Here is a 24,890-nt window from a genome sequence, read left to right as displayed (position 1 = left end):
CGCCATCCCGGGAATTAACCTCGTGAACCTACACTGCACTCCCTCGATAGCAGGAATGTCCTTCCTCAGAGACCAAAACTGTACACAATACTCCAGGTGTGGTCTCACCAGGGCCCTGTACATCCGCAGAATATCAACGGTAGAATAGTGTTAAATGAAAATGCCATATCCAGGTTTTACAAATCTCAGCCAGTTCCTTATACCATTTGCAATAAAGAACCTAGTGAGCAACATTGTATGTAGGCTGAAGGACTTCTTTCCAAAGTTGAGTGGAGCCCATGGGCAATGCCAGAGGCCCCGGTAGTGAAGAAGATTGGATCTGTCAGGATCTGTGGTGATTTTAAGGTCTCCATTGACCCAATACTGAAAGTAGATGAAGGATATTTTTGCAAACCTTTCTGGAGGGAAACACTTCAGCAAAGTGGACCTAGCTGAGGCATATCTACAGATGGAGATGGAAGAAGAGACCAAAGTGTTTCTCACTATAAAAGCTCACAAAGGGCTTTATCACTATAATAGTCTTAAACTAGGCTTTTTGGAGAAGCGTCTGCATCTACACTCCAACAGAAAGCTATGGACCAGGTGCTGCAAGTCTGCACAGGCACTCAAGGTTACCTGGATGGCATCATTGTTACTAGTAAGGATGACAAGGAGTATCTCCAAAATCTCAAGACAGTGTTAATAATATTAGAAGATTACGGGCTCAGAGCAGGTACATTGTGTAAATTCCTTAAACAATGCATCCCTTACTGTGGTTACACAATTCATGCACAAGGATTATACAAGAACGCTGAGAAAATTCAAGCAATGGTGGATACCCTAAGACCAAAGGACGTGTCATAGCTCAGTCCTTTTTAGGATTTGTCAGTTACTATAACAGCCCCCTGCCAAACCTGGCTACTGTGTTCCATACCCTGAACTCATTACTGCAGGTCAGGAAAAATGGCAATGGATAAAACAGTGTGAGATGGCTTTCAAAAAGACAAAGGAAATGGTGACGCCATACACTGTAGTCGCATATTATGATCCACATTGTCCAGTGAAGCTTGCCTGTGATGACCTGCTTAATGGTATACTGTAGGTGCAGTCAGGTCACATATTATTAGTGATGGAAGTGACCCTTTGCATTATGTTCCCTTTCTGCTGCAGAAAGAAATTATAAACAGATTGACAGAAAAGCCTTGAGTCTGGTTTGTGGTCTAAAACGTTTCAACCAGTACTTGTATGGGAGAGAGCTTACCCTCATTGCTGATCATCAACCACTAGTGTCCATTTTCAATCTACGGAAGGGCGTTCCACTAACAGCAGCAGGACAAATACAGAGATGGATGCTGTTTCTTGGAGAACACAATTACAAGATCAAACTCAAGAGGACAACTAATCATGGGAATTCTGATGGATTGCCCCTTTTACCCTTGGAAAAGAAAATACCTGAACAATTTACAAAAGAGGACACTCCTCTTGACATATGCTCCCTATTGCAAATCAAAAGTCCCCCTATTATGGCAGAGATGATCCAAAGTGAAACCAGAAAAGACCTCACGCTGTCTCTTTCTACATGCCAACCCAAAATGTGCAGCAGAAATTCCAGTCCCCCCATTTTTGCCCTTGATGGAGGTTGCCTTATGTGGGAATTGAGAGTTGTTGTACCATCCAAGCTACATGCCGGTTATCTAGACATGGCCAAGGTGAAAGTATTGGCTCAAAGCTTTGTCTGGTGGCCTAGGACAGATTAGCAGATCAAACAGCTTGCTATGCACTATAGGGGATGCCAACACATCCAGAAGAAAGATGTCCAGAGCTGTCCTAGAGTCAATTCCTAAAACCACCATGGAAGAGATCCCAGAATCTGAGATTGTTTCACAGTCACAAGTCTCTTCTGCCAAAAAATGACACCACCAGCCCCCCCAACTCCCCTTGGCAGGAAAGAAATTATCCCATAAGAGTAAGAATTCCTCCACAACAATTAAATCTTTCAGCCTGAATGGGACAATGTACAATTTACTATGCTGTGGATGTCTATATAGAGCTGTATTATATGGTATACTGAATGTATATGTATGTACATATATAAGTTGAGATGCAGTTGATATTGAGTTGGAGTTTATAGCTAAGCAAGGAGGAGTGTAGTGTATTTAATATTTCAGTAATATATGAATAATATTGTAAGTATATTGTTTGATTAAACATTCTTTGTTGTTTAAACAGTTCATTATGGGTTATATGCAAAAGTATGTCATTATGCTGCCATGTCATAAGTGCATGCCTCACTTAAAGTAAAATGTTTACACACATCTCTTGGGTTCCATGTTTTTTTCTTTCAATTAGTTTTACATTTTGGAGTTACAAAACAAATAACAGTAGTTTTCATGGGTTCATAAACCGTTCAGAAATCTGATGACAGAGGGGAAGAAGCTGATCCTAAAATGCTGAGTGTGTGCCTTCAGGCTCCTGTACCTCCTCCCTAGGATTAGCTGTGGCACTAAGTAGCCCAAACCCAGCAGTACCCATTTGGCTTGCAATGCCGTTACTAAAAATCTTGGAGATGTCTTTAACTTACTGAAGTCATGCTACAAGATGGATTTTACTTCACAAGTATGACAATAAGACCATAAGACCATAAGACATAGGAGCAGAATTAGGTTGTTATGCATCGAGTCTGCTCTGCCATTCCACCATGGCTGATTTAAATTACTCTCAACCCTATTCCCCTGCCTTCTCTCCATAACCTTTGACACCTTTGCTAATTAAGAACCTATCAACCAGCCCAATGATTTGGCCTCCACAGATTCACCATCATCTAGCTACAGAAATTCCTCTGTTCTGAGGCTGTGCCCTCTAGTCCTAGACTTCCCTAGTATATGAAACATTCTCTCCATGTCTAGTCTATCTTGGCCTTTCAATATTTGCTAAGTAGGCTGAGAAAGGATTCGGATCTTAACAAAGTAAAATTATTTGCTTTGTTGCTGACATCCAGATACCTTTCCTCACTTTATCAAGTTTTTTTCCTCTGCTACTTTGATGAGTTCCTTGTTCAATTTAGGTTAAATGGTTAGCAGTTCCTCCGTCAAAATAGTGAAGGCAGGAATATGATATGAATGAGTTTACCCATTATGAGATAATGTTGTTCAGGGCGGGGGTTTCCAACAATTTTTATGCCATGCACCAATATCATTAAGCAAGGAGTCCACGGACCCCAGGTTGGAAACCCCTAGTTTATGGTATTTTTGAGGTCTTTTGATGGTCTGTGTTAACATTGGTTTAAGACTTAAAATGTTTAGTGACTTCAATAGTCAGAAGTAAAACTCCGCTGTTTTTAATTAAAGAAATGTTGTTACCATCAAGATTACATACTGTGACCCAGTGACTGGCTCCCATCCATATGATCATTCCTCATTCCGGTGGGCTCGGCACTTCCAGCAACTTTGGGAATGTTAATGTTATGTTAATAAGAATGTACTTTTAAGTTGTTTTTAATAGCTATTACTGAACATAAGCTGGGAAGAGCACAAGTGGGAGCCTGGTGCTTACTTATTGTCTGTTTGGACAAGTTATTTCTTTTTGTACTAATGCACAGCCAGCAAACAGACATGAGCATTACTGTGATCCTACTCTCTGGGCTCGGTCCAGTAATGCATGAGAAGCTAGTCAAAACTTTCCCACAGCCTGTGGCCACACTTAAGTTCCAAAGAAGGAAGTGCTTCTTTTTTTTCATTCTACACAACTGCATTATAAAACAATTCCCATTCACATTGCAAATGTGCGTGGAAACACTGAATTATATATATATTTTTTTGAAAATGTGAAAAGTCTAATTCTCCCTGAGGCTTAAATTCCACTTAGTTAGGTCTGTTGGTTCCAGCATTTCCACCCTTCCCCAGCGTGGAAGATTGACTCCACTGTCTCTAGAGTGAGAACCAGTCCATAATACCATAACACCACACAGGAGCAAATTTAGGTCATTTGGCCCATCGAGTCTGCTCTGGCATTCCATCATGGCTGATTTATAATCCTTTTTAAGCTCATTCTCCAGCCTTCACCCTGTAACCTTTGGCACCCTTACTAATCAAGATCCTATCAACCTCTGCTTTAAATATATCTGATGACTTGGCCTCCATAGCCGTCGGCATATATGAATTCCACAGTCTCACTACCCTCCGACTCAAGAAATTCCTCCTCATTTCTCTTCAAAAGAGGTGCCTTTGTATTCTGAGGATGTGCCCTCTGGTCCTAGACTCTCCACCACAGGAAACAAACTCTCCATGTCCAGTCCATCTAAGCCTTAGAAAGAAAGAAGTATGGGAACAGGAGATAGTGATTCTGCATCTCATGTCTCTAAACTATTCTGTAGTTTGGGTTATTGTTTGAAGACAACCAACAGCTGTAGTTTACTACCCTCACCGAACAAAGAACAAGTTTTAATTTTTCAATAAACTTCCAGCCTCAGCAAATGATCTGGAGTGGAGAATTCTTTACATCTTTGCTAACGACAAGGCAGAGCTATCGCCATATAACCAGAGAGGAGGCATTCCGTAGCCTTATAGCGCATTAGGATGAATAAATCCCCACTTCCTGACCAAGTGCATCCTCGGATATTTTAGGAGCCCAGAGAGGAAATTGTGGAGGCCTTTGTTGTGCTTGCTGAACCTTTTAGAGTTTTTTTGAAGAAGTAATCAAAACGGTAGATGAGGGTGGAGCAGCGGATGTTGTCTATTTGGAATTTAGTAATGCCGTCGACCTGGTCCTGCACGGTGGGCTGGCCTGGAAGGTTAGGAAACCAGGAAAGCTTGTTAGCTGGATTTACAATAGCTCAGAGGCAGGAAGCAGAGAGTGATGGTTAAAGGTTGTTTGGTGGAATGGAGGCTGGAGACGAGTGGTGTAATGCAGTGGTTAGTGTTGGGACCCTCGTTTTTTGTTATTTATATAAATGATTTGGATGCAAATACACAAGACTTCATTAGTAAATTTGCAGACGACACGAAGAAGATTATGAGAATTACAGAGGGATCTTGATCACTTAAGGAATTGGGCCGCGGAGTGGCAGATGGATTTTAATACAGATAAGTGGGAGGAGATGCATTTTGGAAAAACCATGCAGCATAGCACTTATACTAAGTATGGTAGACACTAGGGAGCATAACGGAACAGAGGGATTTAGGAGTACAAGTGCACAGTTCACTTAAAGCATCACAGGTAGACAAGCTGGCGAAAAAACCAGTTAGCATGCTAACCTTCTTCCGTCAGGACGTTGACTATAGGAGTGCAGATGTTATGCTGCAGCTGTAGAAGTCATTGGTGAGGCTGCACTTGGAGCAGAGTGTACAGTTTTGATCACCCTGTTATGGAAAAGATGTGGTTAAACTTGAATGGATGCAGTTGAAATGTACGAGGATGTCACCAGGACTAGAAGGCCTGAGTTTCAGGAAGAGGTTAGACAGGCTAGCTCTTTATTTTTGGATTGTAGGAGAATGAGGAGCAATCTAAGAGAAATGTTTAAAATGATGAGCAGTAGGTATAGATGAGGTGGATGACAATAGTCTTTTCCCCAGGGTAGGGCAGGACAAATCTAGAGGGCATAAAATTAGACTGTGAGGGGAAGCATTTGAAAGGGAGCTGAGGAGTAACTTTCTCCCCACAGAATGCTGAATGCATGGAAGTTGCGGCCAGAGGAAGTGGTTACGAGAAGTGAAATAGTATCATTTAAAAAGCACTTGGGTAAGTACTTGGGGGGATGGGGGGCGTACAGTGGGATTTGGGCTGCACACGAGAAATTGGGACAAGCTGGATGGGTCGGCATAGACCCACCAGGCTGAAGGGCCTGTTTCAGTGCTACATTACTTTCTGGTTCTATGATTCCTCCCTTCTCTGGCTCCACCGATCACCAACACGTCTCCGTCTTGTTGGATCAGTGTGTAGATTTGTTATTTTTCTTTTGTTTTCCTTATAGTTTAACTTCCTTATGCTTGTTTATAACTTCTCTAAAATCATATACAGTACAATGCAAAACTCTTAGGTATATATATGTATAGAGAGATAGAGAGAGATAGAAAGAGAGAGAGAGGGAGGGAGAGGGAGAGAGAGAGAGCACAAGCACACTAGGGTGCCTAAGAATTTTGCACTATACTGTAGTAATGTTATGTATTGTGCTGTACTGCTGCAAAAAAAAGAAATAACCAAATTTCATAACATATGTGACTGATGATCTCCCTTGCATCAGCAAGGGAGATGAGGCTGAGTACAGGGCTACGGTAGGAAACTTTGTCACATGGTGTGAGCAGAATTATCTGCAGCTTAATGTGAAAAAGACTAAGGAGCTGGTGGTAGACCTGAGGAGAGCTAAGGTAGCGGTGACCCCTGTTTCCATCCAGGGGGTCAGTGTGGACATGGTGGAGGATTACAAATACCTGGGGATACGAATTGACAATAAACTGGACTGGTCAAAGAACACTGAGGCTGTCTACAAGAAGGGTCAGAGCCGTCTCTATTTCCTGAGGAGACTAAAGTCCTTTAACATCTGCTGGACAATGCTGAAGATATTCTACGAGTCTGTGGTGGCCAGTGCGATCATGTTTGCTGTTGTGTCCTGGGGCAGTAGACTGAGGGTAGCAGACACCAACAGAATCAACAAACTCATTCGTAAGGCCAGTGATGTTGTGGGGATGAAACTGGACTCTCTGACGATGGTGTCTGAAAAGAGGATGCTGTCCAAGTTGCATGCCATCTTGGACAATGTCTCCCTCCCACTACATAATGTACTGGTTGGGCACAGGAGTACATTCAGCCAGAGACTCATTCCACCGGGATACAACACAGAGCGTCATAGGAAGTCATTCCTGCCTGTGGCCATCAAACTTTACAACTCCTCCCTTGGAGGGTCAGACACCCTGAGCCAATAGGCTGGTCCTGGACTTATTTCCTGGCATAATTTTCATATTACTATTTAACTATTTATGGTTTTATTACTATTTAATTATTTATGGTGCAATGGTAATGAAAACCAATTTCTCCCGGGATCAATAAAGTATGACTATGACTATGACTAAACCTGATTTTGATATGGGTCTCTATTGTGGACTGAGAGTGGGAAGGGGGCAAGGAGAGGGGAATCATGTTTGGGAAAAGGGGAAGGGAGAGGGGAGGGAGCAGGAAGGACCAGAGGGACATTCTGTAATGATCAATAAACCAATTGTATGGAATCAAATAACCTTGCCTGGTGTTTCAGAACTGAGTGTGTTTGCATCCCCCCACCCATGCCCGCCTCTGGCACTCCTTCTCTGCCACCTGTCCCACACCCCTCCTGTGCTGATCCACCCTCGTCACTCCGAACATCCTTTAAACACACCAGATTTACAAACTCGGTCTCTGCTCCACGTTGACAAATACAGCACTGCGCAAAAGTCTTAGGCACCCCTACCTCTATATACAGTATGTGCCTAAGACTTTTGTGCAGTTCTGTATATACATGTAATTATTCAGTAAGTTTTCTACCAATTATAGTATAAATAGTCCCCCCCATCCCTCCCCACTGATCTCCCTCCTGGCACTTATCCGTGTAAGCGGAACAAGTGCTACACATGCCCTTACACTTCCTCCCTTACCACCATTCAGGGCCCCAAACAGTCCTTCCAGGTGAGGCAACACTTCACCTGTGAGTCGGCTGGGGTGATATACTGCGTCCGGTGCTCCCGATGTGGCCTTTTATATATTGGCGAGACCCGATGCAGACTGGGAGACCGCTTTGCTGAACATCTACGCTCTGTCCGCCAGAGAAAGCAGGATCTCCCAGTAGCCACACATTTTAATTCCACATCCCATTCCCATTCTGACATGTCTATCCACGGCCTCCCCTACTGTAAAGATGAAGCCACACTCAGTTTGGAGGAACGACACCTTATATTCCGTCTGGGTAGCCTCCAACCTGATGGCATGAACATCGACTTCTCTAACTTCCGCTAATGCCCCACCTCCCCCTCGTACCCCATCTGTTACTTATTTTTATACACACATTCTTTCTCTCACTCTCCTTTTTCTCCCTCTGTCCCTCTGAATATACCCCTTGCCCATCCTCTGGGTCCCCCCCACCCTTGTCTTTCTTCCCAGACCTCCTGTCCCATGATCCTCTCGTATCCCTTTTGCCTATCACCTGTCCAGCTCTTGGCTCCATCCCTCCCCCTCCTGTCTTCTCCTATCATTTTGGATCTCCCCCCCCCCCCAACTTTCAAATCCCTTACTCACTCTTCCTTCAGTTAGTCCTGACGAAGGGTCTTAGCCTGAAACGTCGACTGCACCTCTTCCTGGAGATGCTGCCCGGCCTGCTGCGTTCACCAGCGACTTTTATGTGTGTTGATAGTATAAATGAGTCTGTATTTTCTAGAAACCTCTCAGATTTTCTTTGTACTTTGTCCTGTAGAATCCTTATCAATATAAGAATCAGAATCAGGTTTATTATCACTGTATTGTGTCGTGAAATTTGTTAACTTAGCAGCAACAGTTCAAAGTGATACATAATATAGAAGAAGAAAAAATAATAATAATAAGTAAATCAATTACGGTATACATATATTGAATGGATTTTAAATCATGCAAAAAACAGAAAAAATATATATATATATTAAAGTGAGGTAGCATTCACGGGTTCAATATCCATTTAGGAATCGGATGGCAGAGGGGAAGAAGCTGTTCCTGAATCGCTGAGTGTGTGCCTTCAGGCTTCTGTACCTCCTACCTGATGGTAACAATGAGTAAAGGACATGCCCTGGGTGCTGGAGGTCTTTAATATTGGACGCTGCCTTTCTGAGACACTGCTTCCTAAAGATGTCCTGGGTCCTGTGCAGTAGCCCCCACGCTCCCCCCATACCAGACAGTGATGCAGCCTGTCAGAATACTCTCCATGGTACATCTATAGAAGTTTTTGAGTGTATTTGTTGACATACCAAATCTCTTCAAACTCCCAATGAAGTATAGTCACTGTCTTGCCTTCTTCATAACTGCATCGATATGTTGGGACCAGGTTAGGTCCTCAAAGATCTTGATACCCAGGAACTTAAAGCTGCTCACTCTCTCCACTTCTGATCCCTCTATGAGGATTGGTATGCATTCCTTCGTCTTACCCTTCCTGAAGTCCACAATCAGCTCTTTTGTCTTACTGATGTTGAGAGCAAGGTTGCTGCTGCGACACCACTCCACTAGTTGGCATATCTCACTCCTGTACGCCCTCTCATCACCATCTGAGATTCTACCAACAATGGTTGTATCATCAGCAAAATTAATAGATGGTGTTGACCTATTGCCAGCCACATAGGCTATATGATTGCATCTTGGCGAAGTAGCAGTCAGTCTCTTACCTGTATTCTGGACAAGCGTGTGATTACTTCAGGAAGTGTGAGGTCATCTATTTTAAACCAATGAGAAATAGGTCCGTGTATTTGTTAGTGGAAGGTGTCATACCACTCAAATTTGGCCATTTCATAGTTTACATTTAATAAATGGAATGTGCATTATCCCTAGTCTGAGTGTAAGATGATTATAACTTCATTTTCTTTATCTGTCTGAAGTCCTGAAAAAGGATCTCGGCCTGAAATGCCAACTGTTCATTCATTTCCATAGATGCCGCCTGGCCTGCTGAGTTGCTGCAGAATTTTGTGTGTGTTGTTCTTTTTCTCTGTTTTTCCTTTGTTCATGTAACACTTATTAAAATGGCTGCAACCACCAGGTTAATGCCTCATTCTTGACTTCCAAAGAACCTCAGATCAATATCCCCGGATCCAACAAACTCTACCACTTCTACTACTCTCCACTTCTCCACCTGGCTCACTGTCTAATATCTTTCTCTTCTCCTTTTCTACCCTCTGAGTCTCTATCTGAACACTCTCCCATCCCTCTTCCCCAATTGGCTCCACCCACCTATAATTGCTCTGATTTCACCTCCCACTTCTCAGTCTCTGACTTGATTCTCCCTGTCACTTCTATGTATCAGATATCTTCCCTCTACACACTCTGTCCTGATGCAAAGTCTGAGTCCAAAATGCTGACCCATCCCTCCTGCTCTGCTGAGTTTCTCCAGCATCTTGAGTCTCCATTTACTGGTTGTTAGTGAGTGAAACATGCATCTTTGGTTTTATCAGGCAAACTCCTCCTTAAACGTCCATAGCTTCACCAGACTGAATGGGTGCAGGGAGGGGTTTGCTGTGCACACACTTGCCCAGTTTACAACACACCCTTCACTTCTATCTTTCATGTTCCAGTTGAGATGAGCTAATCTTTCTACACATAAAATGCTGAAGGAACTCAGCAGATCAGGCAGCTTCCGGTTAAGATGGCGCTACTGAATGTGTGCAACAGCTTCTAGTAGCCAAAAAGGTAAGAAATCCAACTGAAAACATCACTAAAAATACTTTTTCTGAGGTAAATTGTGTTAAATTATCATCACAAACAGTGAAGGGGCGAGCGATGGCAAGGCGAGTTTGGGAGATGAGCCAAGATGGTGTGTTGCTGAATCATTGCAGATGGAGTTCCAATGCCTGTACAGCTGGCCCAGGAGCGAGGTTGAATTGCCCCGGATGCCAAAAGGAGAAGTCAGAGCCTGGGAAGAGAAGTTTCAGTACTCATTCAACTGGCCCGGGTGTGAGGTTGGATCACTCTGGGTACCAAGATGATCTGAAAAGCTTGAGTGCATCTTGGGGCTGGGCAGCAAAATCTGGGCCTGTTGCTGGACAGCATGTTCCAGGTCCAGAGCCTTTCGCAGCAGCGATGCCTGGGTCCTAGGCAAGGTATGATTCACTGTTCAGACTATTTAAACACCAGCCCAGATCGGAGGCAAAAGCCAATTTTGCTCACTCTTGGCAATCTTCACTCCTCCCTCCAGAGCGCCGGAGCCTTTCGCTGTTTCATTGTTGGGTCAATTTAAATGCTGGCCCAGTTAGACTGAAAAGACAATGTGTCAGGATGAGAGCCAATTTTGCTAGTTCTCCACAATGGTTATCTCCATTGCACTGAGGCTATGAAGCCTGCCTGGCTTCATATGATGAACTGATAAGCGAGGCTTAGGGCCTACTCTGGCTGCTCCAGGGTTCAATCTGAGGACTCATTTTTGCTTTGGAATGTTGTTGTTCACTTCAATTGCTTGTATGATTTGTTTTTTTTCTTTCTCTTGTGCATTGAATGTTGGTCTTCCATTTTTATTTTTATTCTTTTTTTTCTTTAATTGGGTTCTTGCTTTGTGGCTACCTGTGAGCAAGCAAATCTCAAGGTCGTATAATTTATACATTCCTTGATAATAAATGAATCATGAACCTCTTGAATCTCAAATCTTGAGAGGACTGTCACCATGTCCTGAAGAAGGGCCTTGACCTGAAACATTGGCCTTTCCATAATTCCTTTCTATAAATGCTGCTTGAACTGTTTAATTTCTCTAGCATTTTCTATCTGTTACACCGGATTTTCAGCATCTTCAGAATCTCAAATCTTTCTACCATTCTTCTTTAAAAATATTTTTGATTTCAGTCCTCAACCCTTTTTGGTCTCCTAAACCTCTCTGCATATTCACAGTTCCTGACTTTTCTCCCACATTCACAGTTCCCGACTTTTCTCCCACATTCACAGATCCTAACTTTTCTCCCACTGACAGATACACTGATCTATTTCTTGTTGGCCCAGAGTGGATGATCTCACACTTCCTGAAGTAATTGTACCAAAGAATTTGAAGTTCCAGAGAATTTACACAAAACTATAAATAAACAGGCAAAGACTGACAACCAATGTGCAAAAGAAGACAAACTGTGCAAATAAAAAATAATACTGAGAACATGAGTTGTAAAGAGTTCCTGAAAATGAGTCTGTAGGTCCAAGAATCAGTTCAGAGTAGCGGTGATTGAAGTTATCCACGCAGATTCAGGATCTTGATGGATCCTGATGATAGCTGTTCCTGAACCTGGCGGTGAGGGATCTCAGGGTTCTGTATCTCCCGCCCGATGGTAGCAGAGAGAGGAGGGCACGGCCTGGATGGTGGGGATCTTCGATGTTGGATGCTGCATTCTTGTGGCAGTGCTCCCTGTTAATGTATTTGCTCACAGGGAGGGCTCTGTCTTTGATGGGCTGGGCAGGCAGGATGGTGCAGGTAAGGAATTTAAATTACTTTCTCTCCTGTGCATAACGTAGATGTGATTTAGCAAAGGCAGACTGGATACAGATGTAGATCAAGGTCAGGCAAAAGGAAGTATTCAGTAAAGAAGTAAATCCTGGGATGGAATGCCTCCATTCTTGGGTAAGACTGGACAAGCTGGGCTTTATTTTTTTATGAATTTAACTTTTTTTAAATTTAGAGATACAGCACAGAACAAGCCCTTCCAGCCCTTCAAGGCATGCCACCCAGTAATCCCCCAATTTAACCCTAGCCTAATCACTGGGCAATTTACAATGACCAATTAACCTACTAACTGGTACATCCTTGGACTGTGGAAGGAAATCATGGTACCTGGAGGTAGGGTTGCCAACTTTCTCACTCCCAAATAAGGGACAAAAGTAGCAGTCAAATACGGGACACTTGCGTTTACCCCGAGAAAGACTACCATGACCATGAAGCCTTGCGCGGGCACCTGTGTGCACATGTGTGTTCGTGCCGATTTTTTCCTATGGTATGATTTGGTAGTTTATTTTCTGGGTCTGGGAACGCTCAAAAATTTTTCCCGTATAAATTAATGGTAACTGCTTCTTCGCTTTACGCCATTTTGACACGAAAGGTTTCATAGGAACGTTCTACCTTGGAGGGGGAAATATGGGACAAGGGTGGTCCCATATGGGACAAACCAATTTAGCCCAATATATGGGATATCCAGGCTAATATGGGACTGTTGGCAACCCTACCTGGAGGACACCCACGCAGTCACGGAGAGAACGTACAAACTCCTTATAGACAGTAGCCGGAAATGAACCCGGGTCACTGGTTCTATAAAGCATTGTGCTAACCACTATGCGAAAGGTGCATTACTGCCACCTTCTGAACTGGAGTGTGGGTCAGAATATCTAAATCCTATATATTTAGATTTATATCAAATTCTATAAAAAAGACCTGTATTCTTAAGAAACTGCTCTATACCTTCTCATCTCATCACGGGCCTATCACCTCACTCTGGTTGCCCACCTCCTTCCCTTCCTCCCATGGTCCACTGCCCTCTCCTATCAGGTTCCTTCTTCTTCAGCCCTTTACCTTTTCCACCTATCACCTCACAGCTTCTCACTTCATCACCCCTCCCTGACCCCACTCCCCGTCACCTGGTTTTACCTGCTACCTGCCAGCTTGTATACCTTACAACCTCACTTTCTTATTCTGGCTTCTGTCCCCTTTTTTTCCAGCCCTAATGAAGGGTCTCGGCTCAAGACGACGACTGTTTATTCATTTCCATAGATGCTGCCTGACCTGCTGAGTTCCTCCAGTACCTTGTGCATGTTCCTCAAGATTTTAAGCATCTCCAGCATCTCTTGCGTTTATGAACCTGCAATAAAAACAGAAAATCCGGGAACACTCAGCAGTTCAGACAGCATCTGTGGAACGAAAAACAGAGTTCACACTTTGGATAGAAGACACTTCATTAGAGCTGCGAAAGAGAGAAAACTAACTATTAGTAAGTTGAGCAACAAACAATCTGCATGAGGAACTCAGTGGGTCAGGCAACATCTTGGAAAGGAATTGTCAACATTTTTAGGTCAAAATCCTGCATCAGCATTTAATTGGGGAGACCATAAAACCTTAAGATGTAGGAGCAGAATTAGGCCATTCAGCCCATCAAGTCCACTCTGCCATTCCATCATGGCTGATTTATTATCCCTCTCAATCCCATTCTCCGGCTTTCTCCCCTTAATCTTTGATGACCATGCTAATCAAGAAACTATCAACCTCTGCTTCAAACATACCCAATGACTTAGCATCCACAGCATCGGTGACAATTAGTCTGTGAGCCAGGACCCCAAATTTGGGCCACCGGTACCATCTGGGGGGAATAATTCTTATAGTGATTTTTGGCGAGGTATACACCCCTAGTGCTAGAAAATATGCGATAGCATTGCAGCGGTGGTAGCTTTCTGGAAGCACAAAGAGCACTTCTCCAACATTCTTCTCAGGATGGGGACATTCCATACCATAAGTAATGCCTTAGCCATCCTAGGAAAGCGATTTCGGGATGCTGGTCCAAAGGACGTATGCATGGAGGCTGGAATTGTCGCAGAGTGGTCCATCAATGGAGTCCTTGATGGTAAACACTACAATTGTACTGTCAGGGTCCACAAGTACATCTATGAAGCACTGGTGAGACTCACATGGGCAGAGTTCACACCATGGGTTGAGGACAACGTTCCAGAGAGGAGTGGGATGATCAAATCATTCTCAGACCATGTGAACGGCATGGCCAGTGACTTGAACCAACAGAAGTTGAACAATCTGCTGCGAAGTCCACTCTTAGCTGAGCTGATAACCCTGTGGACAGACTTTCTGGAACAACTTGTCACAACAATGGAGAGCTATCCGCATTCTGGTTATCATACCTTGACATGGTAGAGAATGTAGTTCTTGGGCTTCTGCGCGCCTCTCGTGAGGGGGACTGGGAGTTGCACCTCCATGCTATAAGAACCATGATCCCATGGTGCTTTGCCTATGATAAGATGAATTATGCCAAGTACCTGTCCCCTTACTTTGCTCAGATGATGAAACTCCCAGAGAAGAATCCTTCTGTGTATGAAGCCTTCAAGACAGCCCAATTCTCAGTGCAGCTGTCAAGTAACAACCCCTTTGGGCAGATCCCTGTGGACCAGGCTATTGAAGCCACAGTGAACAAAGACACACAGACTCCTGGAGGCACATCACGGTTCAGCCTGAATGCTGGAGCTATCGAGCGTTACTACATAACAGCTGAGCACCGCAGTGCATTCCTGGGACAGTTAAGGGAGATGGTGCAAGGCAACAAATCAGAGCTTTGTCTTGCGGAGCTACAGCAGCCAAGAATCCAGAAAGATGAGGAAGCAGTTTCACCAGTGGTTAGCCTCATACATGAATGGGTCAACCCATTTGCGGAGAAGCGGGACCTCATTAGCATTTCTACGGCAAAGGCAGCCCCCAAGGTCATTGCCTCCGACCTGATGAAGGCATATGAGATTGGTGAGCAATGCAATGCAACATTTAAGGACGAGAGACTAGAAGAAGACCCACCAGCAAAGAAATTCTATGACCCAATGAAAACCAACAAGCTGAAAACATTCAGTGATAATGTGCAAGAAGAGAGAAGTGAAATCAAATGGGAGGGCGATCATCTTGAAAGCAGACAGCTCTTTGTTTGGATGCATCATAGTGATGGCACAAGGCCGCAGTCTACATATGGAGGATATCCTTTCTCATCCCCTTGGACCATTGCCCTGGGCCCTGTCCACACCAGAAGGATTGCTGAGAAAGACAAATACAGCTACTTTAGCCACAACCTTGCAGAAAAGTGTAGCAGTAGAAGAGCAACTCCCAGGAAACTCTGCTACAGTGGTTGATGGAATGAACTTGGTCCAAAGAGTGAAAGGTGATCAAGTTACTTTCAGAGATGTTGCCACAATAATTCTGGGTATGGCTCTGAGGGAAGGCAGTCAGAGTAGCAGAATAGATGTTGTGTTTGACACATACAAGGAGAACTCTATCAAGAATAGTGAAAGATCTCTACAGGGTGAAGAGACTGGTCATGAGTTGCAAGGTATCACAGGCACACAGATGGTGAGGCAGTGGAGGAGCTTTCTGACCAAAGTCAGTAACAAAAATAGTCTCATTAGCTTCATAGTCCATGAATGGAGGAAGGCAGAGTACAAAGCAAAGCTACAGAAGATTCTGTATGCAACTGTGAATGACAAATGTTACAGAATCACATCTCAAGACAGTGAGGAGGTGTCAGCTCTTCAGCGTCAACAAGAAGAAGCAGATGGCCGCCTACTTCTTCATGCTGCCCATGCCACAAGTATGGAAAGCAGTCTTTGATTAAATATATTCATTTTAGAACCAAATAGGGCCTAGGTTATGGCTGTGTGGAACCTCACATTTGAATTATTGTACTGTAATTCTATATGCTACCACTGGTGCAATGCTATCACATACTTTCTAACTCTAGAGATGTATACCTTGCCAAAAATCACTATGAGCATTATTCCCCTCAGATGGTACCAACCAACCCTACTGACTCACGGACTAAATGAATTCCACAGAACCACCACTCAGGTTAAAGAAATTCCTCCTCTTCTCTGTTCTAAAGTAATGCCCTTCTATTTTGAGGCTGTGCCCTTGGGTCTTAATACCCACTAATGGATGTAATGCGCTGTAAGGTTTCACTGCTAATGTAATGGCTTCTCTGTAATGTTCCACTGCTGAGGTAATGGTTTCTCTGTAGCAGCAATGTTTGGGTTATGACTAGAGATAATGGGGCATGCTAGGCAATGAGCAGGATGTTATTCTTTCTTGCATGTCTGGGAGTCGGGAATTCGCAGGTCTTTTGCCGGGGAGAGATGAGGAGAGAAGACGCAATTGGAGAGAGTTGGTAGACCGCCGGAGTGGACTTGGAGTGAAGGTCCGAAGGTCAGCGATGACCGGAGGAGGTCGATGGTGGACGAACAGCCTTATCAGTGAGTTCCAACATTGCACAATAGACTTGTTTCATGAGAATGGGCCCTTTTTCTCTTTTGTCTCTTTACTACGATATAGTCAAATTAAGAATTACAAAGCTCAATTGTTTAATTGCATATTGTGTACTGTTTGTTATTTCGTGGTACTAATTTGTAACAGGGGACACATCGCGCAGCATCCACCCAAACGAGAGTTCTAAAGTTTGGCCAGGACGGGGGCTATCATCCCCTATATTAAGCTGCTAGCCGAAGCAAGAATTTCATGGAAATATCCTCTCAATGTCCACTCTGTTTAAGCTTTTCAATATTCAATAGGTTTCTATGAGTCCCACACCCTATTTAGCTAAACTCTAGCAAGGATAGGCTCTGAGTCATCGAATGTTCCTCATAAGTTAACCCCTTCATTCCTGTGATCAGACACATGAACCCCCTCTGGACCCTCTCCAATGACAGCACTTCTTTTCTTAGATACAGGGCCCAAAACTGCTCACAATACTACAGATGTGGACCAAATACTCCAAATTTGTCAGAGTGCATTTGAGAGTGTGAAGGTATGAGAATCTGGGCTCAGATGACTCTGGGGAAACTAACTCAGAGCTAGGGGTAGGTCTGGAGATTTAACTGGAAGTTTTAAAGCAAGCTGAATTTTTAGACTACAAGTTGATTGTAGCATGAACATGAAATTTCTAAATATCAAAAAAATTACTATAAAGAGCAGTAAACAGTAAGAAACTAAAACAAATCACTAATTGGTGTGACTGCCCTTTGCCTTTAAAACTGCACCAAATCTCTTAGGTACACTGCCATGCAGTTTTATAAGAAACCACGCTGCTGGGTTATTCCAAGCAATTTGAAGAACTTGCCACAGTTCTTCTGCAGACCTTGACTGTCTTGCTTGCTTCTGTCTCCAGACAGCCTCAATGATGTTGTGATCAGGGCTCTGTGGAGGTCATACTATCTGAAACAATATAAAAAATCTCAGGTGCCTAAGATTATTGTAGCTTCACCTCAGCCTCATATGATGGGAAGACTTACTAGATACCCAGAGGAGATTGTTTGTTTGTTTGTTTGTTTATTTATTTATCCATCTCTCTCTCTTTTTTCTCCCTCTGTTCCTCTCACTATAACTCTTTGCCCATCCTCTGGGCTCCCCTCCTCCTTTCTTTCTCCGTAGACCTCCCATCCCATGATCCTCTCCCTTCTCCAGCCTCGTATTCCTTTTGTCAATCAAATTTCCAGCTCTTAGCTCCATCCCTCCCCCTCCCACTTTCAAACCCCTTACTATCTCTTCTTTCAGTTAGTCCTGACGCAGGGTCTCGGCCCAAAACGTCGACTGTACCTCTTCCTATAGATGCTGCCTGGCCTGCTGCGTTCACCAGCATTTTTTGTGTGTGTTGGTTGGATTTCCAGCATCTGCAGATTTCCTCGTGTTTGGAGATTGAAAGAATCTGGGGGAAGGTGAGGGGATAAGACAGGCATGAAAGGTGGGGAGTGCTGTTGTTTCTGCAGGAGTGAAAATGTGACCTTCAACTTCTCTTTCAGCAGGCCAGGCAGCAGATTGACACTCCATTCCTAATCCCATTTGGAGATCCACTTCACTGGAAAGACTTATTCTGCATTGCCACCCAGTGGATTTTGAATGAAGCTGCATACTGATTAAAAACAGTTCAAAGTTCAAAGTCAATTTATTATCAAACTAAATACCATATACTACCCTAAGACTCATTCTCTTGCAGATGTTCACAATAGAACCAATGAAAAACTACACACAATAAAGACAACTAATGCACAAAAGAAGATGAACTGTGCAAATACAACAAAAGATAATAAATTAATAAATAGTACATGAGTTGTAGAGTTGTTACTGTATACTACTTTAAAATTCATTTCCTTGCGGGGAATTACAGGAAAATAAATATAATAGAATTTATAAAAAACTATATATTAATGAAAGAAAAACTACCAAGAAGACAAACTATGCAAATAAAATATGTTATCAAGAATATGAGTTATAAAGTGAGTCTGTAGGTCGTAGAGTCAATTCAGAGTAATGGTGAGTGAAGTTATGCATGCTGGTTCAGGAGCTAGTAGGGTAATAACTGTTCCTGAACCTAGAGGTGTGGGACCCAAGGCTTCATAGGTCCTGTACGACGGTAGTGGCAAAAAGAGAGCATGCCCTAGATGTTAAGGCCCTTGATGATGGATGCTGTTTATTTGTAGCAGTGCTCCATGTAAATGGAGTCATTGTGGGGAGGATTGCCTGCGATGGACTGGCCTCTATCCACCTCATTCTGTAACCCTTTTTTTTCCTGGTTATTGGAGTTTCCACACCAGGCCATGAAGCAACTTGAAGTACTCAACAATTTGGGTTGCACTTATGGAAAGGGAAACGGTTATGGTCTCAGGTCAAAAATTCCTTGTTGGAGCTGGGATAAGGAGAATACGAGACTGAACTTGCAGAGAAAGTGGAGAGGAATTGATGGGCTGAAAGAAAGATCCTGGTAATGTGCCGCCAGTGGATAAACTCATCACCCTGGTGAGGGTTAATAGGAGTGAATAGAGAGAAAAAATAAACAAAAGCTATGAAGTGAGGGCTATTATAGAGAGAATGAAAGATAGCAACAGAAAAGTTATGAAGTGCAGGTTAATAGGATATGCTCAGCAGATCAGTCTATGCTCATAGAATGAAAAAAAAACAGCTCATGTTTAACAGGATGCTGCCCAGATTAGAGAGCATGTGCCAGAAGGAAAGGTTAATCAAAGTTGGGTTGTTTTCACTTAGGCGGCAGAGGCTGAGGGAAGACCTTAGAGAAGTTTACAAGATAATGAAAGGAATAGTGCACAGTCGGTACCTTTGTCCTAGGGTCAAAATGTCCAATACTAAACAGCATGTATTTAAGGTGAGGGGGCAAATGCAAAGAAGATGTGCAGGGCAAGTCTTATATATAAAGAGTGATGGGGTGCTTAGAATGCACTGCATGGGTGGTGGTGGTGGGGGCAAATATAATAGTGGTGGTTAAGAGCACGTGAATGTTCAGAGAATGGAGGGATATGGATATTGAGTAGACAGAACAGATTAGTGTTTAGTTAGGCATTTAATTAGTTTTGGTGCAAGACCATGGGTCAAAGGACCTGCTCCCATGCTGTACTATGTAAATTATGTGTAAGCAAATCATTCTTGATCTTGAGGGACTGTCCAAGGTGAGGGAGAGTCAAGTATCTCAATCTATTAATGGTAGTGTGGATGAATACTGAACAGGTTTAAATTGGGTTTCCGCAATGAGGAAGCCTTATAATAGAGTTCTTAAAGTACACCAGGATAAAATGCTTTATTTAATCCACTTAAGCATGTCAGCATGTAATTTCTTTCAAAGCTTCCAGTACAGCATTAATACTTTTCAGAGGAAATGTCCATGTGAAGTGTTTCATCTTGTACTCACACACTCCCACCTTCACTTCTTCTCGTAGGGTGGCACAGTAGTATAGTGGTTAGCACAACACTTTACAGTACAGGTGATCTGGGTTCAATGCCCACCACTGCCTGTAGGGGTTCATACATTCTCCCTGTGACCAAGTGCTCCAGTTCCCTCCCACAATCCAAAGGTGTACCGGTTGGTAGGTTAATTGGTCATGATTAGGCTAGAATTAAATTAGTGGATTGCTGGGTGGCGTGGCTCAAATAAATCCTTGGTATATAACAATTACGGCACGGAAACGGGCCATCTTGGCCTCTCTAGTCCGTATCTCAATAAATAAAGAAAGAAATATTCTGAAGCCCTTGTGCGAGGGCCATTGACGGCCATCATCCAAAGTCCATAGCATGGTGGAGTTCATCAATGTTTCTGTAACCTGTTGTATCCACTATACAGGGGATTCACCAGAGCCGTGTTAGTCGGCCTTACACATTCCTACCTCTCATGATGGGGATGGAGGGTTGGACTTTGGGAGGCTCTCACCTTCTTGCTCTCTCAGTGAAGCAGCCAGCATAATCAAAGACCACACCCATGCTGGATATTCTCTCTTCTCCCATCTCCCATTGGGCAGAAGATACAAAGGCCTGAAAGTACGTAACTCCAGGCTCAAGGACAGCTTCTATCCAACTGTTACCAGACTCGTGAACAGACCTCTTGTACAATTAAGTCAACCCTTGGCCTCACAGTATATCTCATTATGATCTTGCTCTTTTAAAATTGACCTGCACTGCACTTTTTCGGTAGGTTTGACATTTTATTCTGCATTGTTAGTGTTTTATCTTCTTCTAGCTCAATGCACTGCGTATTGATTTGATCAGTATAAACGGTATATTCAAGGCAAACTTTTTACTATATCTTAATACATGTGAAAATACTAAACCAATACCAATATCACCTGTAGTGAAACCTTGTGCTTCAGCTTTGGTGTCTTCCAGCTCTTTTGTACTCCCTTTGTATTTTAATAATCTGTAGAACAAGAAATCAATGATCTAAAATTAAAGACAAAATATAATGACTCTGCATTACTTGGTCCAATTTCCTTAGAAGTTGACAATTCCTGTGCAACCACGTGGCCAACTGGTGCATGCATATCTTTTACGCAACACAGTGGAGCTCTCATCTGCTAATATTGGAGTTGTGGAGGCAATAGCAGAGGGTTTAAATGGTAGAGACAGGCAGTGTTATGGAGATGGGAATACCGAGTGTTAATATCGGAGTGCACGTGAGTTAAGGTATGTGCGTCAGAATTTGGAGTTCAATTCTGGCACCGACCATAAGGAGTTTGCACGTTCCCCTCGTGACCGCATGCTCACGGTTGCAGGTGCTCCAGCTTCGTCCCATAATCCAAGCACACAACAGTTAGTAGGTTAATTGGTCATTGTAAATTGTCCTATTAAATGGGTGGGGTGCTGAGCAGTGCAGCTTGTTGGGCTGGAAGGGCCTATTCCATGGTGTGTTTCTAAATAAAATGAATAAAATTAAATCAAATTTTAAAAAAATAAAGAGTTAAGCAGGACATAGCAGTCGCAAAGAGCAAAGTGTGGACTCAGCCAGAAGGAAGAGAAGACTCAAAAACAGGAAGAGGGAATGGATTTTGTGGTAAGGTCTGAAGACAAAGGAAGCTGGGGTTTCCTACGCTGTCCAAATTTATCAAATTATGCTGATAGAGCAAAATATGCAACACTAAGAATATTAAAAGAGGTGGAAAATCTTAAATTCTTAATTTTTATAGCATACTATTACTTCACACACTTTGGGTTTGTTGTACAGTAAAACATCTATTCTTGTTGCATAAATTTCTCCTTTGTTCATATTTTTACCTGAAGCAACTACAGCAGAAAGGTTCTGAGCAGTCATGATAAAGCGTCTCGGTCCAAAATGTCAACTGTTTATTCTCCGCCATCGATGCTGCCTGACCTGCTGAGTTCCTCCAGCATTGTATGTGTGTTATTCTGTACAGTGGATTGGGATGGTAAAAAATCAATACAGGGCAAACAATGTAGTAATTGTACCTTAAATATGCAACGTAATCCATAACAATCAAACACTTGGATGTTAATTGAAATTAAGAATTCAGAAAAGTGAAGTAATTCAATTTTCACATCTCACAGCAGACAGATTGTTCTATCATAATAGGAGAAGTTTTAAAACAGATATTCACCCAAAAGTAATTACTGAGGGAGATTATTAAGATAAACACAAGAAATTATGCAGATGCTAGAAATCCTGGGGCATATCTGGTCCAGCCTCAGAACTTATCCATCCTAATGTTCTTCAGAAGTTCCAACGCTGTCTTTGTCTTAACTTCAACATTTGCAACAAATTAGTCATTTCTGAATCTGAATCAGTTTTAATAGCACTGGCATATGTCAAGAAATGTGTTGTCTTTACAGCAGCAGTATATTGCAATACATAATTATAAAAAAATGTGAATTACAGTAAGTATATATATTAAATATTTAATTAAAAAGTAGCAGAAAAATAGAAATAAAGAAGTAGTGAGGTGGTGTTTATGGGTTCAATATCCATTCAGAAAATGGAAAGCAGGGGGGAAGAAGCCGCTTCTGAATAATTGGTGTGTGCCTTCAGGCTACTGTACCTCCTCCCTGATGGTAACAGTGAGAACAAGGCATAGTGTGGGTGATGGGGATCCTTAATGATGGATGCCGGCTTTTTGAGGAATCGCTCCTTGAAGATGTCCTGGATACTATGGAGGTTAGTGCCCATGATGCAGCTGACTAAGTTTACAACTCTCTGCAGCTTATTTCGATCCTATGCAGTAGCACGCACCCCCCACCCCCCCCACTACCAGAGGATGATGCGCCCAGTTAGAATGCTCTCCACAGTACAGCTGTAAAAATTTGCGAGTGCTTTGGGCAACATGCCAAATCTCCTCCACTCTTAATGAAATACAGCCACAGTCTTGCCTTCTTTATAGCTGCATCATTATGCTGGGACCTATCTATCCTAATGTTCTTCAAAAACTCTAATTCTGCCTTTGTCTTAACCTCAACATGCTGCAGCACATTAGTCTTTTCTACACAGACCTCACATTCATCAAGATAAGGTCCTGGTTCAAATACGTTAATGTCACAGCCAAGAAAACACACGCTTTTGCTTCCTCAGGAGGCTAAAGAAATTCAGTATATCCCTGTCAACTCTTACCAATTCTTATAGGTACACCATAGAAATCATTCTGTCTGGATGCTTAATGGCTTGGTATGGCAACTGCTCTGCACATGACTGGAAGAAACCGCAGAGAGTTGTGGACACAGCTCAGCACATCACAGCAACCAGCCTCCCCTCTATGGACTCTGTCTATACTTCTCACTGCCTCAGTAAAGGAGCCAGCCAACCCTAACGTTCTCTCTTCAACCCTCTCCAATTGAAAAGAAGATATAGAACCCTGAAAGCACATTCCATCATGCTCAAGGACTGCTTCTATCCCACCCTTGATTGGACCTTTTCTACAATATGATTACATTTTTTATTATATTTATTTAGAGATATAGAGCGGAATAGTCCCTTCTGGCCCTTCAAGCCACGTCACGAGCAATCCACCAATTTAACCCTAGCTTAATCACAGGACAACTTACAATCGCCAATAAACATATCAAGTGGTATGTCTTTGGACTGTGGGAAGAGACCAGAATACCCACAGGGAACGCACGCAATCCACGGGGAGAATACAAACTCCTTACAGAGGATGCTGGTATTGAATTCTGAACACTGAAGTCTCATGCCCTAAATAGTGTTGTGCTAACCACTACGCTACCGTGGCACTCAAGGTGGACTCTTGGCCTTACAACCTGCACTGGACTTTTTCAGCAGCTTTTCACTTTATTCTGCATTGTTATTATTTTACCTTGTTCTACATCAATACGCTGTGCAATGATTTGATCTGTATAAACAGTATGTAAGACAAACTTTCATTGTATCTTGATAAAGGTGACGATCATAAATCAATACATATGGCAAATGAGATCGAACTCAGAATAACGAAGCAACACCTCCTATTCCATCTAGGTAGCCTTTAACCTGATGGTATGAACATCAATTTCTGAAACTTCTGATATTTTTCATCCTCTCTCCTCTCATTTTCTATTTCTCAGTCTGGTTACCCTCTCAACTCTTCTTTTCTCCTCACCTGCGCATCACTTCCCTCTGGTTCCCCCCCTCCTTCCCTTTCTTCTTCTGTCCACAAACCTCCCCTGTTAGATTATTCTTCTTTGGCCCTTTACCTCATCCATCTTGTATTCCTTCCTTTCCCTCCCCTTCTATTGCAGCTCTTTCCCCTTCTTTTCCAGTGCTGATGAAGGGTCTCAGACTAAATCTGATTCTGGAAAGGACACCAGCTGTCTACACTACCTGCCTCTCATAATCTGAAAAATACGGTGCTGCTAGAAAGTTTGTGAACCCTGTAGATTTTTCTCTATTCCTGCATAAATATGAGCTAAAACGTGATTAGATCTTCACACAAGTCCTAAAACTAGATAAAGAGAACACAATTAAATAAATTACACAAAAATATACTTTTTCATTTATTTATTGAGAAAAATGATCCAATATTACATGTATTTGTTGGAAAAAGTATGTGAACCTTTGCTTTCAGCAACTGGTGTGACCCCCTTGTTCAGCAATAACTTTAACCAGACATTTCCAGTAACTGTTGATCAGTCTAGCACATCGGTTTGGAGTAATTTTAGGCCAGTTCTCCTTACAAAACTGCTCACTTCAGGTCCTACCACAACATACTTATAAGGATTAAGGTCAAAATTTTGA

At 42.8% G+C, this 24,890-nt stretch overlaps 2 long non-coding RNA genes across 2 annotated transcripts; one reads left to right on the top strand and one right to left on the bottom strand.

Annotated features, from left to right (window-relative positions):
* Positions 1–8,380: 8,380 nt before the first annotated feature.
* LOC134353598 (uncharacterized) lies at positions 8,381–22,023 on the bottom strand. Its single transcript, XR_010019642.1, has 3 exons — positions 21,929–22,023; positions 21,004–21,074; positions 8,381–8,414 (listed from the first exon to the last, which is right to left on the bottom strand). It is a non-coding gene; the product is annotated as an uncharacterized LOC134353598 (long non-coding RNA).
* LOC134354234 (uncharacterized) lies at positions 10,283–18,494 on the top strand. Its single transcript, XR_010019739.1, has 3 exons — positions 10,283–10,359; positions 16,458–16,635; positions 18,178–18,494. It is a non-coding gene; the product is annotated as an uncharacterized LOC134354234 (long non-coding RNA).
* Positions 22,024–24,890: the final 2,867 nt, after the last annotated feature.

Source organism: Mobula hypostoma, chromosome 11 (assembly GCF_963921235.1).
Source record: "Mobula hypostoma chromosome 11, sMobHyp1.1, whole genome shotgun sequence".
In the NCBI taxonomy this organism is placed as follows: Eukaryota; Metazoa; Chordata; class Chondrichthyes; order Myliobatiformes; family Myliobatidae; genus Mobula; species Mobula hypostoma.
The sequence above is the reverse complement of the archived record's forward strand: the minus strand, read 5'-3'. Positions and strand labels throughout refer to the sequence as shown.